This window comes from Aythya ferina, assembly GCF_964211825.1.
Source record: "Aythya ferina genome assembly, chromosome: 4".
In the NCBI taxonomy this organism is placed as follows: domain Eukaryota; kingdom Metazoa; phylum Chordata; class Aves; order Anseriformes; family Anatidae; genus Aythya; species Aythya ferina.
The window spans coordinates 60,177,646-60,195,350 of NC_140300.1; the positions used below are offsets into that span (position 1 = coordinate 60,177,646).

General features: G+C 34.3%; 1 protein-coding gene and 1 long non-coding RNA gene across 6 annotated transcripts in view; one reads left to right on the forward strand and one right to left on the reverse strand.

Annotated features, from left to right (window-relative positions):
- Positions 1–17,705, reverse strand: part of TUSC3 (tumor suppressor candidate 3) — a 123,732-nt gene that overhangs the window by 78,314 nt on the left and 27,713 nt on the right. The window lies entirely within an intron of this gene.
- Positions 966–15,480, forward strand: LOC311436410. The gene is made up of 2 exons (XR_014692824.1): positions 966–1,056; positions 14,697–15,480. It is a non-coding gene; the product is annotated as an uncharacterized lncRNA (long non-coding RNA).

Sequence of the window (17,705 nt, forward strand, 5' to 3'; positions counted from 1 at the left end):
CAGATCTTCCATCCTAAAGATGACCCTTGTAACTCCTAAGACACAAACAGTAATCAGAAGTTTTAAGTCTAAAAGAAGCTTTGATCAGCATAAATCTTGAACAGTTTTGAGACAGCTACATTTATTTGTCCTGATAAAGATTTAAAGAAAAAAAAAATCTTTTAAATTTTCATTGCCATTACTATATTTTGGCTGAGTTCTATAATCACAAATCCAAAGGAGAAATTGCAACTCTGTTTATCATGAAAACACCAATGAATCAGTTAATACTAGAAGTTTTCTTCTGCTAATAGACTTACTCATTTTTGGTAGTTTTGCTTCAGTAAGGTATTACAAAAACAGAAAGCAAAACACATAAAAAAAAAATACAGCCTACTCATTTGTATCCTCAGTTAGCCGTATCTGGATTAAACATATTAATTTCAAAAGACACACTGGTTTTGTATTAGGTACACTAGTGCACAATGTGCTGTAAAGCAGGAACAAAAAGGATATGGAAAATATTTCCAAAAGTTGTAATAACTGAAGTAAAGGATAAACCAAGGAGAACTAAGATAACTTTTAAATTAGCACAGAAGAACATATAATGTGTTTCTTGGTAGAGAAAACCACACACTTTACAGAATAGGTCTTATTCAGAGAAAAGAAATACAAACCCATGAAGTAGCATTAAGGGTACTATGGTAAAAGCACGATCTTAACAAAAAAAAAAAAAAAAAAAGGGGGGGGAGAGAGAGAAAAAGACCGTTGTTTATTACTGCTATATCATATTTTTTTCTACAAAATTATCAATTATATCAAAAGAGAACTCCCAAGAGAAGCTCCATAAAAAGTTGAATTTGGAAACCTGTGTTACCAATAAGCAATTGCCTCGTGCTGTGGTAGTGTGTTTTTTTTTTCCCCCTCCAGATTCAGCCATGTATATGGTCACCTACATGTAACCATGAAGGCTCTTGTAGAGCACCACAAAGTTCACCACAACGTTCTCAACCACTTATGTCTTCTGTTCTGCTTTTTCTAAATGGCAGGTAGAAAGTCAGCAACCAAGTTAACCAAGTAAGTTTATGGTACTAAGTAACCAACTTCATATTCTTGAAATACTAGCTTGGCAGGTACAAATTTATCACTTGCTTCCCTGGATTCTGGAAAATTTTTTTGAATATAAAAATACCATTGAATAAACAGTAGATAATCACATACATTACAGAAATTCTTCTATAGGCCAGATTACTTAATCTTAGATAACTGACTGCACTTAATTATTCAACCATTAAAAAAAAAAAAAAAAAAAAAATCACTTCTATTCCAGAAAGTCTGCTTTTGCAGAATAATGAATAGATCGCATCTTCTGGAGTTAGGTAGCTTCACTGTAACGTCTGTGCCATGTCCTATATTTTAAGTCTTTCTGGTTTATAACACTTCACAGATAGATGAGGTCTGATACTGGTCTGTCTTTTCTATCCTTTACACAATGAATACTGCTCATTTCTTTTAAGAAGGAAAGAAATAAACCTAGTGTTAAATGAGTTTCCACTGTAGCTGTGCATTTTACTTTGAAGTCGAGCACCAGCGTTCAGGAAAGATGGCAGATTTCAACATTACAACTGTTTTCGACTTTGAATCAAAAAAGGCACCGACTGTCAATACTGTTAGAAATTGAGCAGTCTATTAAAAGAGAAAAAATGTATATTTTAAATGCTGAAGCTAGCAGACTGGACTTTGAGATTTAATAACCCAGAATGTATATTAGATATTTTTATAAGAAAATTAACAGTTCTTAAAATAAGACTGCATAAAAACAAAGAGGAAAAAAAAAAAAAAAAAAAGATTGTTGACTACAAGTATGACTATAAGCTGTATCTCCAGTAAAATTTTTTCTCCTGCATAAAAGAACAGTGTTGAAAAACTAAGGGAAAAAAAGTTTGTCAGTTAATACCCAGGAAAGCATTGTTAAAAAAATTAACATGAAAATTAACATAACCCTAAATTATTCTTGCAACATACATTACTGAAACTAAAGAAATCCTTCAGCATTTTTCTTTCACTGATTATCATCCAGCTATACGAGCTATAAAGAAACTATCACCAAAGCGAATCACCTTTAGGATGCCAGATTTTTGCTAAAGTGTTACTGACCCACCTCTTTCCACTTGTCAGACCTGTCTGTTTGCCAGAATCCTCCATCTCTCCAAATCCTCTATATCTCCAAATAAGAGAAAGTGGCTAAATCTGATACGCTAGGCAAAACGCTGCTTGCAATGACTGAGATACACGAACGATTGTTGCTTATGTCCAGAAAATCACAAACACCATCTCATTTTGCTCTATGCTGCTAGTTTTCTGCTCCTTTCCAGTTCATAGAAGACCCTGCATTTATTTAAACATTTATTTAAAGAGATCCTCTGAACATTCACTAGTTAATTTACCAGCTTTCTGCTGATAACTCAAAGGGGCTTTTGTTGTTGTTGAAATACCAGCATAAATCTCAGGAAGCAAAACTCCTCTTTTAAGAAAAAACTTGGAATGTTGTTGATGCAAACAGCTATGTAAAACATTTAAATAAATTGGTGAAAAGGCAGCCATGTATCATTTATTTTCATTAGCTAATGCTCCAGTTAGAATAAAGGAAAATGCAAGATGTGTGTGTAAACAACATGAACATTAAGAATTGTAAAACACAACAGTAACACTGCTTACTGTTCCTACAGTGTTTTGTAACAAATGCAAATATACAGCACAATTTTTTTCAAAACTAAATAAACCATAAAAACATAACTGAGAAAATCAGAATCCAGGAATTTTCTGATGCAATAAAGAAAGCAGTTCAGGGATTGCTCCATGAAGAGATGACCTATGAAAATCATTTTTGTTGCTGGAGTAGGAGCAGAGCAATTAATGTTTTGGCCTCAATCCCGTTAAGCAGATGAGCAGTCCCTACTGAAGTCAGGTGCTCAGGAGAGCAATTCTAAATAATTCTGCTTTTGTTACTATGGCTAGCAAAGGATTTTTCCATGTGAAGTTACATCACTGAATCAAGAACAAAGCAAAAGAATAAAGTTAAAGTTCATCTATTATAGATCTCGGTTTTCAGTGATGTGATGAAACAACTATGCCACCTGTCAGAACTGAAGGCAAACTGTGACAAGCTACGAAAAAGATAATGCTGGCAGGCCTGGCTTCTGGCATCTGCACCTGGTTAGAAGCCTTCCACAAAGCAATTCCCAGTTAGGAATTGCTTCCCAGTGATCCCCCTTATCTCCTCCTTGTTTCTTAACCCAGTAGAGCTTGGCATTTACAAGACTTCCTTTTTGTACTCTGCCACTAACAACTCAAAACACAGCTTTATTTAACCATTCTCCAAAAACACAATGCCTACAAGACAAAGGATAAACAATCACCACCACCCTGTATACATGTTTCCCGTCACTTGACTGCTAATCTTCCTTGACCAGATTTTGTAAATTTCTCTTGGCCAAATAAAACCATGCATGGCTGGGGAAGAAAAACAAATGTTACACACACACACACACACATATATATAAAACCACAACACACAACAGATTTTCCCAATTGCAGCTTGCCCTGGCTGCCCAATGGATGTGATACATTCTCAAGACAAACCTTTTATTTTTAAGACAAAATAATATACAGTCTTAAATCTTTTAATTCAGATCTGTTTATCTTGGCAATAGCTGATTTGGGAAATATGTATCACAGTAATATGGCAGGAGTATGGCAAAGGGTAGTTTCTCCCTGATTCTCATAAGAGTTCCGTCAGTGTCTTTGTCATTAAAATTTTGTTTGACTTTACATTACAGGAAATGTATTAGGAGTTGAGTTTCTACTTTAAACAACTTTTGATTTACCTTGCTTTCAGTTAGAACATGACCACACAGGTAACTTAAAACAAACAGACATTTAAAAAAGCGAAGTCCCAAAGATCCTACTAAATGCTTACGTTTCCAAATTAGCTCCCATTCATTTGAAACTTACTGGGTCTACCAACCAGCCTCCTTCAGGTTTCCAAAGAGGGTTTAGGTATGAGAAAAGAGGATGCCCCTTGAATACAACTAGACTTGTGAACACAGAAAACCTTAACTCTGGAAAAGTAGGGCCAAGGTCTGTAAGAGGAGATTCCCATAATAAGAAAAAGTTCTCAAAATAGTTACTAAGAATTAGATGAAGACTCTACTAGTAAGACTGAGGAAACACTTATTAGCAAGCCATGCCCCATTTCCTGATGAAAAATTCAAATTCAGCCTAGTAGCTCAAATCTCACAGTTTCAGTAGTGCATCTTCCAAATTAATGGTGTTAGACTAACATTGCTACAGGAGATTAACTATGTTTTTAAAGGATTTCTTAAATTACAACTTTGCCAATCAAAAAGTTGAGGTAGCTTGACTGTCATGTTTCTTAAATGTATACCTTAGCAAAAAGAGCTTATGTAGACTGAAAGACTGCTTGAAGTATGAGTTTCTCTAAACATTTGTTATGATTTCTTTCTTTTCTGTAAGAGACAAGTCTAAACGTGAGCTTATATGGCTTATGGACTTGAAGTTACTTAAAAAAAAAAATCTTTGACCTGATTGTATCTTCACTCTCCTCTAGCACTTCCATGATCCCGGAAAACTATTAAAGCATATTTCAATTTTTGCAAAAAGTTAATTCCTCTTGGGAAAAAAAAAATTGCAGCATGAATAGTTTTACATAAAATATTATTTATTGTTTTGAACTTGTCTATAAACAGGGGTAGATATTGTGGGTCATGTCAAATTTACACTTCATTAAATACAATTTCTTCATAAACAACACAAGAAAATAGCTCTAACAGAGACCTTTCAGATTAAAGGTACTTGATCTTCCATGACGGAAAATGCTTCTCTTCAACAGAAATTAGCAACGTTTACATCAAATTCTATACAATGCTTCTGATGCCTTCAATCTTCTATAGGTCATAAACTAATTCCTTTGTTGAGAATGTTTTTATCTGTACTAAAATGTTTTCTTCTCTTGTCCCCCTCTATCCTCTACAGCTTTCCTAGATCTTTCAAATCTAATTTTATTTTTGTGCCTTTTAAAAATAAATGCTGTTAACAGAAAGATTACTAACTAGTAATGTACAAATAAATTTTTAAAGACAGTACTTTCACTGAAAGGGAAAATTTTATTTACAAAAAGACATTGTCTAAAAATAATTGAGAAGCCATGTAAACTGGCACAGTATCACTGACTCAATATTATGCTCCACTGACTTGAAGTTGATATAGCTGTGACAGTTTAAACACGATTTGCTTCTTGGAGTTTCATCTTTTCATCATGATTTTTAAACAGATGCTTTAAGTTAGTTCTATACCCAATTCTTATTTCACAAAAGATGGAGAAGTAAACTGTCCTTTTAAGGTCCAGATAAATAAGTCAACAGAACTAAAAGTACCAAGTTTTATTTTTTATTAATATTATTTTAGCCCACAAGATGCACTATTAACAATTAAAGAAAACTTTTGTTGATTTCTTATTACACAGTTGTCAATTTCTGATCACTATACAAAAATAAAATTACATCAATACATATTTTTCACAGTAGAAAAAGCAGGTTATAAATTAACCTACATAATGGTTTACATGGATCTATTTGATCCAGAGGATTTCAAAGTGATCCTTAATTTCCATGGATCCATAATTGATTATTGCTTTCAAATTGTAAGAAATTAAATTTTTAATAAATATTTTTCAGCACATATTAAAAATTGTGACGTTACGAATAACTATTTATAAAGTTCACCTAGTATAAAACTAAGTCTGTATAGTCAACAGTATTAATTACAGAGTAGGACTCTAGTGCTGAAAACAAGCACATATCCCTATTGTACTGTGTTAAACTCTGAGATATTAATGCAGTGTTTATAGAAATAGGCCTAGATAACATGCCTTGTACAACATTAACAATAGACTTTTTCCCCCTTTTTTTTCCCCACAGATCAGAGAAGTAATTAAAAACATGAAAGGAAGTTGTGGGGAGCTAGGGGAGGCCTTTTCTCACAGGTAACTATTGACTAGAGGGAATGGCCTGAAGTTGTGCCAGGGGAGGTTTAGGTTGGAAATGAGGAGACATTTTTTCTCAGAAAGAGCAGTCAAGCATTGGAACCGGTTCCCCAGGGAAGTGGTGGAGTCAGTGTCCCTTGGGGGTGTTTAAGGAAAGGTTGGACATGGCGTTTAGGGACATGGTTTAGTGGGTGATATTGGTGGTAGCGGGATGGTTGGACCAGATCATCTTGTAGGTTTTTTCCAACCTTAATGATTCTATGGCAACAAATATAAGGAGGATGAATTACAAATTAGAGAAAATATACTAGAAGGAAAAAATCTGCTAAACTTCTAAGTATATTTTGTTTAGGTCACCTTTACACTGAAAAGATACTACTCTTGGGAAAATTAATATAGGACAATCAGGAAGATTCCAAGACTACACTTTATATAGGAATACTTAAGAAGTTCAATTTATTCTCACTGGAAAACATTTCAGGGTGACCTAGCAAAAATATTGCAAATGTTTTAATTTATAAGATGGGAAAAAAGCCTTTGCAAAGTATTAAAATGATACAAAGAGTTAGAAAACTAACATTATTGAATAAGAAGCAAATCATAGAATATCCTAAATTGGAATGAACCCACAATGATCACCGAGTCCAACTCCTGGCTCCACACAGGACCACTCAAAAATCAGACCGTGTGTCTGAGAGCGTTGTCCAAGCACTTCTTGAAGTCCAGCAGACTCGGTGCCATGACCACTTTCCTAGGGAGGCTGTTCCAGTGCTCAATCATCATTGCCGTGAAGAAAGTTTTTCTAACATCCAGCCTGAACCTCTTCATGCCATTCCCTCAGGTCAAAATTGAAATATCTGTGCAGAGTTATAATTAGTAGGTTAAGCATCTTATAAATAACTATGCTTTTTTCAGTATTTAGAATCACAGACTCTTCAGATTTCTGATAACTGGATATGACCATTCCTTTTCATTGGTAAACTTACGATTTTTAAGCAGATACTTTTAAATCAGTTCTATGCCCAGCTGTTATTTCACAAATAAAAACTTTGTTTGCCCAGGAGCACACCTCACAGCTACAGATCATCAAGATATGTCGTGGCATTTAATACACTCATTCAGTCTGTCATTTCTGAATACTTTGAGTTTTAGCTAAGAGTGTATATTTAGCTAAGACAGCCCTTTAAACTAGTTTCTAATAGTATTTCCATTCCGAGTTTCAGGAATTCTTCCACACATCCAAGAGCTTTTATGAAGTTCAGTTTGCTGTAATACTTATCTCATAGCACTCAGCAGCCTGGCTGAATGTACAGTAGAGAATTATGAAGTAACTACTGGAAGCTATTCAACAACTGTTACATAATATGTGTACCTCTCTTTCTAGAAATATCAACTTCTCCGACTCACTATTAACACTTTTTTTTTTTTAAAAAAGAAACTTTTGATCCCACTCGTTTCCTTTCACTTTTTTTTTTTTTTCAAATATTTGCTGTAATGAGCACCTTATTTAAACAATCCATATCATTTAAAGAAATGGCATTTGTGCACTAAAAGCAGTCTCAATAGTATAGAAACGAGATGCAAGCCACTTCTCTTTTCTTCCCCTCAATGATGATGATGGCAATAAGACACAGGTAAACCATTTCAGAAAATTAAGGTTGCTTTTCATTTGGTGAAATGTCTACAGTATATCACCATTTGAAAGGAAACAACAACTGAAAAAGCAACAAGAGTTCAGGGTATTACTGGATGCTAAGACACACAAAAAAAGAATTAGCTTGGACAACTCAGTCAAAACACTGTGAAGACAAAAGAAAATACATATGCCCATATGGGAATATGCCTTAAGACTCAGTCTTAGAGAACAGCATACATGTATATGAAGCGTAACTTACTTTCTCTCTGAAAAATTAAAGAACTTAAATTGCAGCCAGATCTTTTCTATTTAGGAATACTAGAGACATTTTACAAAGCCATTCATAGCTGAGCTCTCTTCACTGTGGAATAACCACATAGCGACTAGCCCCTCAAATCTGTGAAGTACTGTGCTACGCAGTAATAAATCCAGATAATAAAACCTCGCGTAAATGTTAAAAAGGGATTTTCTTTTTCATCAATTTTCTAAGTTATTTCAAACATCAGGTTAAAATGCAGATGCTGTAGGTTCTATTTTCAATCATTAGATGTACAGAAATGATCTTGAACAACTGATGCAACAACAACAAGTTTTACTTTAAAAAGAAGCTTATTATAGACAGCTAGCTATGGGAAAAGCACTAAGACTTTATAGCAAACTAGATTCTAACAGAAGAATGGTAAGGGACAGGAGCACATCCTATTAAAAGAAAGGATGCAAATTAATTTAACTTTAACAATCATTTAAAATTTTAAATGCCAAGTGAATACAATATATCAAATATTTATCAAATGAATCAAAGATGCCTTGGTTTCATAAACGAGCATAAACATACTAGAATAAAAAGGAACGAAAGGGCAGAAATGAAATTGTTGTAAGAGCACTTAAGCACTGCTTAGTAATCAGAAATAACTGCTTGAACAAGAAAACAATGACAGCTCAATCAAACATGCCGTAATAATGTTGACAGAATCCCCTTAAGAATAATGAATGTAAGATTTTATTTTTTTCAAATTGCTCCATCAAGAAGCATAACAGTACATTACCTTATTTTGTTATTCTATAATGGACAGTTAAAATGAGGGTATAGAATATTAAAGAACATAAAAGACATTTAGATGAGGCTAAATGACCTTTAACTAAATCAATACATCAGCAGAGTTCTTACAAAGAAGTTATTCCACACAAGCACAGAAAGACCACTTAAGTTGATCTAGAGGCCACATAAAGTATCTGATTGAAAAACATCCTGTGTACAAGCAGAATCTGGATACCTCACCTCCCCAGACTTAGAACAGAGAGAGGTCACAAGTTTGCCTTTTTGGTTTTACCAAAAAGAGTCTCAAGTACCGATTTTCTAGTGGCATGTTTACAATTACCACCCCCTCCCTCCCCCGAAAAAAAAAATAAAATAAAATTACCTTGCTGATTAGCACACAGGAAAAGTACAATAGTTAAATCTCTCATCTGCTTCTTCACAACACACTGTGAATAGTAAGTGAATTAAAAGACTAATTGCAGAGCAAAGATGTGGTGATAAGCAATAAACAATTTCTATCTTGTGACAAGCACATTAGGCACTTTATGAAGTAGGATATCTAGCTATGCAAAAACTAGTCTATGTACAACATAAGTGTCAAAGCTATTAATCAAAAAATTGCAATCAACCTTGTTATCAATCTTTAGATTAGTATCATTACTAAAGACACTGAAACATTTTCTAAATACGTACCACGGATATCAAACTGAATTTCTTCCTTAAAATTCTAGATGCCAAAAACATCAAAAGAACGTGAATGTTTCTCAATTTGAGTAGTGTCATAAATTATATAAGTCCAAATTGCACAGCTAGCATACCAAGTCAGGTACTGAGATCACTAAAATGGGAAAGCATTAGAATATTGTCTACCAAAACACAATTTGACAAAAGCTTCAGTACATTGGCATATGACCAAATGGCTTATTTTTGGCTTTGGTGACTTTTTCATTCTCTAAGAAATTTAGTATCATATATTTGGATTTTTGCCCATATCTTTTGTTACAGCACCACAATTATCCAAAAGTTACTGCAAATTAGTAGAATTACTTTGAATATATTTGTAATATAATATTGTTTAGAGCCTGATTTCTAGGCACGTTCTAAAGCTTTCCTAGCAAGTTTGTCTAATTACAAATTGAATGCCATCTTATTTCCATTCTTCTTCTATTGATAAGTAAGCAAAGATGTGACACAACCTCAGGCTCAGAAAACTTAGAAGCTACACACTTCTGTGAGAAAGAGGTTATATCTAATGAAATACATTCTATACATGTCTTTTTCTTACCATCTCTTTCTGAGCATTTCTACTGGCTGCTTGTTAGGGTAGGATACTACACTAGCCAGACTCCTGGTGTAAGCCCTGGGACAGTATCTGCTGCATTGGAAATTTCTATCCTGTCTGGTATTTCAAAAGCCAAAACAAGATATTTTCAGTTTAGACTCCACTTCTGCTAACCTGCAGTACAGATTTACATACACACGCCCGTAACTGAACAGAAAATTTTAAGGGTATACTTTCTATTTCAAAGCTATTAATCTACTAACTTTAGTAATTCCTGTTGCTCTGCAGATATTTTGAATATACTTTTAAACATGGATGACCTGGGAAGAAACTTCTTAATGAAGATGATGGCACGTCACTTGGGAATTGAATCACTGCATAGACTTAAAGTCGTTAGTTTGCAATTAACTTATTTTTAGACAGTGCCATCTCCAAAATTATACACTTAAGTACCCGATAATACAGTATTCCCACAGTGTTGTTTTGGAAATAAGAACTTTGGTTATTAAAAGCAGAAATAAATGTCTTCTGTGAACTACTGTGATTTTATTTATATATATACACTTTTAAAGCCATTAGATGTTGGTACCCTAATTAATATATGCACTGTAACCATCATTTGCTTTTCAAATTTCAGAGAGAAAAAGATGCTTATGGTATAGAGGGTTTCACAACACATGAATAGTAAGTGCATCCTACCACACTGGGTTGTATGAACATTTGAAGACTTAACAAAAGACTACTAGTTCTATGATAAATTAATAGAACTAACTAATACAGTCCTATGTATTTGTGCCTTGAGCTTACATTCTGGTGTAATCTTGTAATCTTGTATATCTTGTGAGATACCAATATCAGTCACAGATTTTTCTTGCAATGGAAATACAACATCTTTTTGCTCAAGAATTCTCAGGTATTTATTAATGCTGGAGTTGAAATTGTCCAAGTATAAAGGCTTAAGAAGAGAAGAGATAGACATGCAGAGATTGTTTTGTTCTTGAAATCAAGGACAAAATTTGTTTTGTAACATATGACTGCATGTCCAATTTGAACGTGTGTTTAAAGAGATGTGTAAGTTCTTACTAATATTATCTGTTCTCTTTATCTTCATGTTTTACCCATACTTACATACCCATAGGATTAAACACCTCCAGTGCTCCCATGGAAAGAAATAAATAATACTTACACAAGCAAACCTCCTCTCACTGCACAATAAATGATAGCTATTAAATCTGCTAAGTCTAGGAGTTATCAGGGCTAAAAATAACTGATCCCCCCTCAGCTCACCAAGACACTTGAAACTTTTTTTGTGAAAGAGTAAAATTCCTATTTCAAGACCTAAGAAAGTCAAACACCAAGCTTCAGTTCCAGTAGACTGACTCAGTAGACTGCTGGTTATTCTGCTTCTGAATTTGAGGAAAACACAAGAACCCTTGTGCTTCTGGAGTGCGGGTTGTTTAATGATAGAAAACTATAAGGGAAATAAAGTATTTGGCAGTTTGTTTTTAGTGGTGGAATTTAAGGATTTCATTGATTAAAAAATGGAAAAACAGAAGTAGAGAAGAGGCATGGCTATAAAAGCTGTATGTGCCACAGACCTATCCTAGAAATTAGCCTTCAGAACAGTTAGAAGGATAATTGTGTGAAGCACTTTCACTTTTTTTTTTTTTCTAGCTGTAGAACAGCCATTTCTGCCCCTGATTATCTGCAGGCACCCTGATCCACTCTCAAGTCCTGTAAGGATATAACAGAGGTTGTATCAGGCCATGCTAAACATCAGCCTAGTCCCCATCCAACTGCAGACACCTACAAAACACTGCAAAAACTGAGCACACGTTATATATCTTACTACATACTCAATATCTCAGGGACATGTGGAAATAGAAAATGTTATCTTTGTATTTAATATAACTCCACAAAGATAAACAATGAAAATTAATGAAGCCGAAGACTGCATTATCTTCAAAGAACGCATCTATACATATACAAATATAATTTATGCAGCTTCTTGCCTCTTCTTGGTTAGCAGCTAAGCAAAAAGATACACTGCAGCTAACTCAACTTTGATTTAAATATTCTTCTTTTTAAATCTGCATTCTGTAAGGTCAGTATTAACACACTAGTTAACCACTCTACCTTCCAGCACCCATTCACCTTTCAATTCCCATCCATCAGTGTAGAAAAAGAAAAAAAAAAAAATAAAAAGGCACCTCAAAAACCTTGTTTTATAAAACAAGGAATTCTCATGAACCTGCAAAAACAGCTTCCATGCAAAAGGTTTGCCTTTATGACTGAGCAGGCATAAAGCACTGCACTTCTCCCATGTGATGCTACAGAAAAGCACTGTACCACCTTCCCCAACAAATGCTATGCCATTTGCCATGATAATGAAATAGCAAAGTCAGCCACACCAATAGCTCCAAAAAGTAAGTGAAAACACATCACTTTACAGTTATAACAGAAGAGATGTTGCTATTATTTTTATGATAGCACAAAGGTCCAAGCTGGAACACTCGCACCTTCCTATTGGAAGGATAAACCATAAAACCTGGGGAAGCAACTGACTGCTGATAACCAGAGAGCAGAGTTCTGAGCTCTTCATTTACCAATTACAAACTCCTTTACAAAGAGGACCTAAAAGGCAAGTTGTGTAGCTAGTCAAAGACCAAGTGCGGGGAAAAAAAAATCAAAAAAAACTTTCTCTAGTTTAGGGAACAGGAGGAGTCTAAGAGCTTTTGACAGATTAACAATAATTGCTATTGAGAGGAAGATCACAGAGTCCTCAAAACAAAGGTAAGATTAGAAATAAATACAAAGATAATCAATATGTTTAGCACAAAAATTGGTGAATATTCATTGACTATGCAAGTACATCAACCAAATCACCTCAATACAAGGAAAAATGCCAGTCAGGAACATTCATTTCACATTGGTTACATACCTTTGAACATAATCAGTTAGGAAGATTTTCATCATTGGAAGCAGCTGAAACTTGTTATAGCATTAAAAATATGTCAAAGAAAAAAAGGAAAGATAACACTGACTAGCTCCTTCCAATTCTAACCTGGCACAATTTATATCCCATGATATTCAAGGGCATCAAGGTTTCACATTTCATGACCTGGATGCTAACAAATCTCTCTTCTACGAAATGACCTATGAAAAATTTCCTCCTCACTTTTAGTATAAGAGGGAAAATGAAAAAATGAGTAACAGTAATATGTATGTGCACATCCCTAAAAAAATTTGCAAAATTATACCATAATTTACAAATATATTACAAATATATATATTTTTTACTCTATACTTAAACAAAAGGTAACAATTAGGGGTGGGGGGGACCGCTTTGCTCTAACAAGCCTAGAGATGAAACAAATCTGAATTTAAGTCCTGTTGCTTAAGAAATTCACAACAGACACTTCAACTCCTTCCTACATTTTCACTGAACTAATACATCAGTGACCACAGGGAGGAGAAAAGCATTACAAAAAATTAGATGCAATTACTGTCCTAATCCCAATAGACATAAAGACTAAGAACATACTTTATCTCCATTTGACAGAACCGTATCCTTTAACAAGAACACCACACGATTTGTTGTAAACTTTTAGGTCTGAATCACATTTAAAAATAAGCATGAGAGGCATTATTTTCCAATTTACTATCCTGGTACATACTTATCTCCCACTCCAAGAATTTAGTTCAGCTGAACTGAATTTGCTCTGCAGAACAATATAGTTCCAAAAAGAACAACATCTTTAAAATGCATAAAATGTACTTAGCAAACAATAAATATAAAAATTAAAATGCTGCATTATATATGCAGTTAAATATGCAGACTGAAACTGTAGAGTGATAGTCATCTATACAAAAATGATTAATATAGAGTTTCTTTATACACACAATCTAAGTAACACTGACTAGACTGAAATCATCTGACTGCTCAGCTAAGACACCATTAGCTTGGCCCATTGGGTTTGGCCAAATATCCAGTAACGCAGCATTTTGTGGTACAAGGTAAGAAGAGACATTTAATATTTTTCTGAAAATACTTTTGCCAGAAATTATGCAAACATATGGTTCAAACAACAAGCAAGTCCACATATTTGAATACCCCATAAAATACAACACATAGGGCAGGTGGGCTATATGGCTTTTTTTTTTTTTTTTTTTTTTACCAGCTCTTAAAAAAAAAGTAATCTGTAGTGTGACTAAGTAACTTCGCATATACAAAGCTCTGCCTTCAGAATAAATTATCAGGCTCTGTAATGCTAAAATAAAGCTTCATATGTATACAAAAACAAACACCCTGTTTGAGTACATCATAACGTTTCCACGCAAAAAAAAAAAAATACAGATAACACAAGTGGTAAATTTACCTTTCTGCTACTTGTAAATGGCATTTAAACAGACTGTCAGGGGGAAGAAAAAGATGCACATAAGGCAACCTTTAGACAATTAAAATTTTAAATTTCAACCAATATGAGAGATTTCAGGAAAAGATACATTTTCAAAACATTCCTACCAAAATATACATATCAGAGGCAAGCCAATGCTTTTACAAAAGCTGAAAGCTGTGCTGGTGAGAGCCCAGCTCAATTGTAACAACCATTTAGAGCAAGTTCGCTTACCTGTTATTACCTCTCAGTCCATACTAGATTTAACAGGTCCTTTTTCTCTTTTCCATTACACGCAGACATGAAATTATCCCCCCTCTCCCATGGAAATGAATGAGAAGACAGACAAAAGGACTGTCTTTCAGCTTACTGCCAGCAGAGCTGGTTACTGGAATTGCCAGTGGAGCACAGGGAACAGTCAAGAGTTCAGAAAGCCATGGGATTTATTTTTCTGGGAAGAGGAGATCCAGAAGATTTTCAGATGATATTCTGAAAATAACATGGAATCTATGATAATGGAGGAAGAAGAGAAGCAGATCAGGAAAAAAGCCAAGAAACTATAAGCACAAAGGATGGGAGCTTCTGCCATGCCCACAGTACATGGATGAACAGTATATTTAAATCTGTGCTATAAAGCTTAAAGAAACAAGAAGCTATGCTCAAGACCTTACACATCTCCCCAAAAATCCATGGCTGAATCCATGTATTCAACTCACTACTAAACATACCTTTCAAACTGTAGAACAATGCACTTCTTTTTTAGTATTGCAATGATAAAGACTTTATAGACTTAGGTTGTTCAGAGCACAGGCTTTTTTTTATTTTATGCTGATTATCACCAATAATAAGAACATTGAAATAATAATTCCTTGCACAAAATAGAGAGTTCTTTAAAAACTTAGTCAAGGAGAAGAAAATAATTGCAGAAGGTGGTAACAGATGAGCATAGAACAAAGAGAGCTTTAGTCCTAACAATGTAGAAGCCATGAAAGAAGGAAGATGTAACAGATCTCCTTTGCTTGTTTACATGTGTCTGTGCACAAGATATAGTATATCAGTGAAAATACAGGTGAATGTGATCTACTGTTGTTTCACCGTATCTATTGTCTAATAATATTCTATGTTAAGGTTTTAGAAATATGACAGAAAAAGCAGAAGCATCTTTATGAGGGAAAGAACATAAGTTTTTACAATGTTTTAAAGAACAGGAGTCTTTAAATTGCTTTCTGAGATGCTGCTTCAATAGGAAGATATTAATAAGTTTTGGATTTTTTTATGAAGTTAAACAGATGGACAACAAAGACACTGCAGGATAATGAAGACTAGGAAGTTGGCAAAAAAAATCTGCTTGTGCACAGAACAGTAAAATGAAATATGTTCTGAAGCATTTGTTTACTACCAATAGTTGCAGAAGTAAATGGTATGTCATTTGTCACAAATACTGAAGGACCAGGGCTGGAATACAAACAGAAGGCAGATGGGGTAAGTAAAATGCTGTCATTTTTGTAAGTTTTCAGAGCAGGCATTGCTTTAATATTCATTAACTGTAGAGACCCTTTATTTCATCCCTGAAGCCCTAATTATTGTGAACCCACACTGTCATCTACATTTTTTGCAAGACTGCATCCTCTCCCTTTTTAGAAAACTTAATTAAATCTTTAATAAGCCAGTATAAATGTAAAGGATGTGGAACACAAAATATCACCTTATGCATATTTATTAAATTTCTGCAAACCCTAAAGCATTTCTCCCCAAATTAATGGTACGGAAAAAATTGATTTCAGTTTACCTGCCAAATTATTTCCTTTTAATAATTCCATCTGTTAACTGTCATGACAGGGACCTTACTACTAAATACTGTCTGGATATAGTCTCCAGGACTTGGTATCATCCCCAAAGCTTACTATCAGGCTAAACCACAGCTGATCACTTCCTCAGGTAATTGATTAAAATAATGTTGTTCTAATCATTGTGTGAAATTAAGTGTGAAATCTACCCATCCTCACCAAGCGGATGGTTTTGTTTTCATCTTCTTGCTCAGGTGCTAGCGTGCTAAGTAGTCTGTAAGATCATCAAAGAAGTTAGCAATGACATTCAAGTGGTGTTACCACCACTCAGATATAAGAGCTCATGTTCAAACTTGTGATAGTAAAATTGCAATTTCTAAAAGTACTTAATCCAGTACATTTCCTTCAGGTAATTTGTTAGATTTGTTAGACCTCTTTTGGCAAAAAGATGGTAAGATAGATATCACAAATCAGTGAACTGAATACTCATGGTTGCATATATGCAAGCAATCTTGTCCCCAACAGCAAATGCTGCCTTCACACAATACTAGTATATCCAAGTTGTCCAGGGGACAAAGGAGGAAGGAGAAGCAGAGACGACAATTTCTACATGTTTAAAAAAGAAAAATGGACAGCTACACTTTTTGGGGGGATAGATTATATTACTTAAAATATATTGATTCCAGCTGACACTTGTGATAAAAAACATAGATGATTGATTGGACATCAATGCACTGCTGATTTCCTGAAGTTGTAGGAAATTCAACAGCTATGAAAGCATGACTTGCATTATTCATCTGCTCCGACTGAGATCTACAAATGACATTTAGAACGTCAGCACTGTTAATTTCAGTGCTGAATACTCTGATAGAAACATTCAGCTAACATTCTAACAAACTATCCAACTGACTCTCAAATACCAGAACACCAATGATTAACAAGAGAGCAGTATATCTAGTTTGTCGCTCTGCAATGCAGTTATGCTTTGTTGATACAAATATGTGGCATATGGAAAGAATACACAGCATACAAAATGAACCGCAAAACAGAAATCAGGGAAATTGTGCTGGTGATGGGTAATTTTCATAGCTTAAGACAAGAAGCAGCATTACAAATCACTTAATCTAAACAACAAAAAGACAAAATAAATTAAATCCTCAGGTAAATTAAACTAAAGTTAATGAAGTATCTTACATTACAAAATTTGCACCTGATCTCTCACTTTGCCTAAGCTTCAGCTTTCAACTGTCAAACCAAACAATGTTTGATATATGAGACAGGCCTTACTAAACAGATATATATATATATTTTTTTATACATAGGTAAGTTTAGATTGTGGTCAAGGCCATCCTTAATGCTTCACTTTATTCAAGGATTGAATTCAAGCCTTTACCTTCCAGGCAGATCAACAAATATTTATCGCAATTCTTTCCTAAATACTTCAATGTTTTTCAAACATTTTCTTCAGCATAGATATCAGAACTGGCTATAATACCCTACCAATTGCTTTGTCCATGCCAA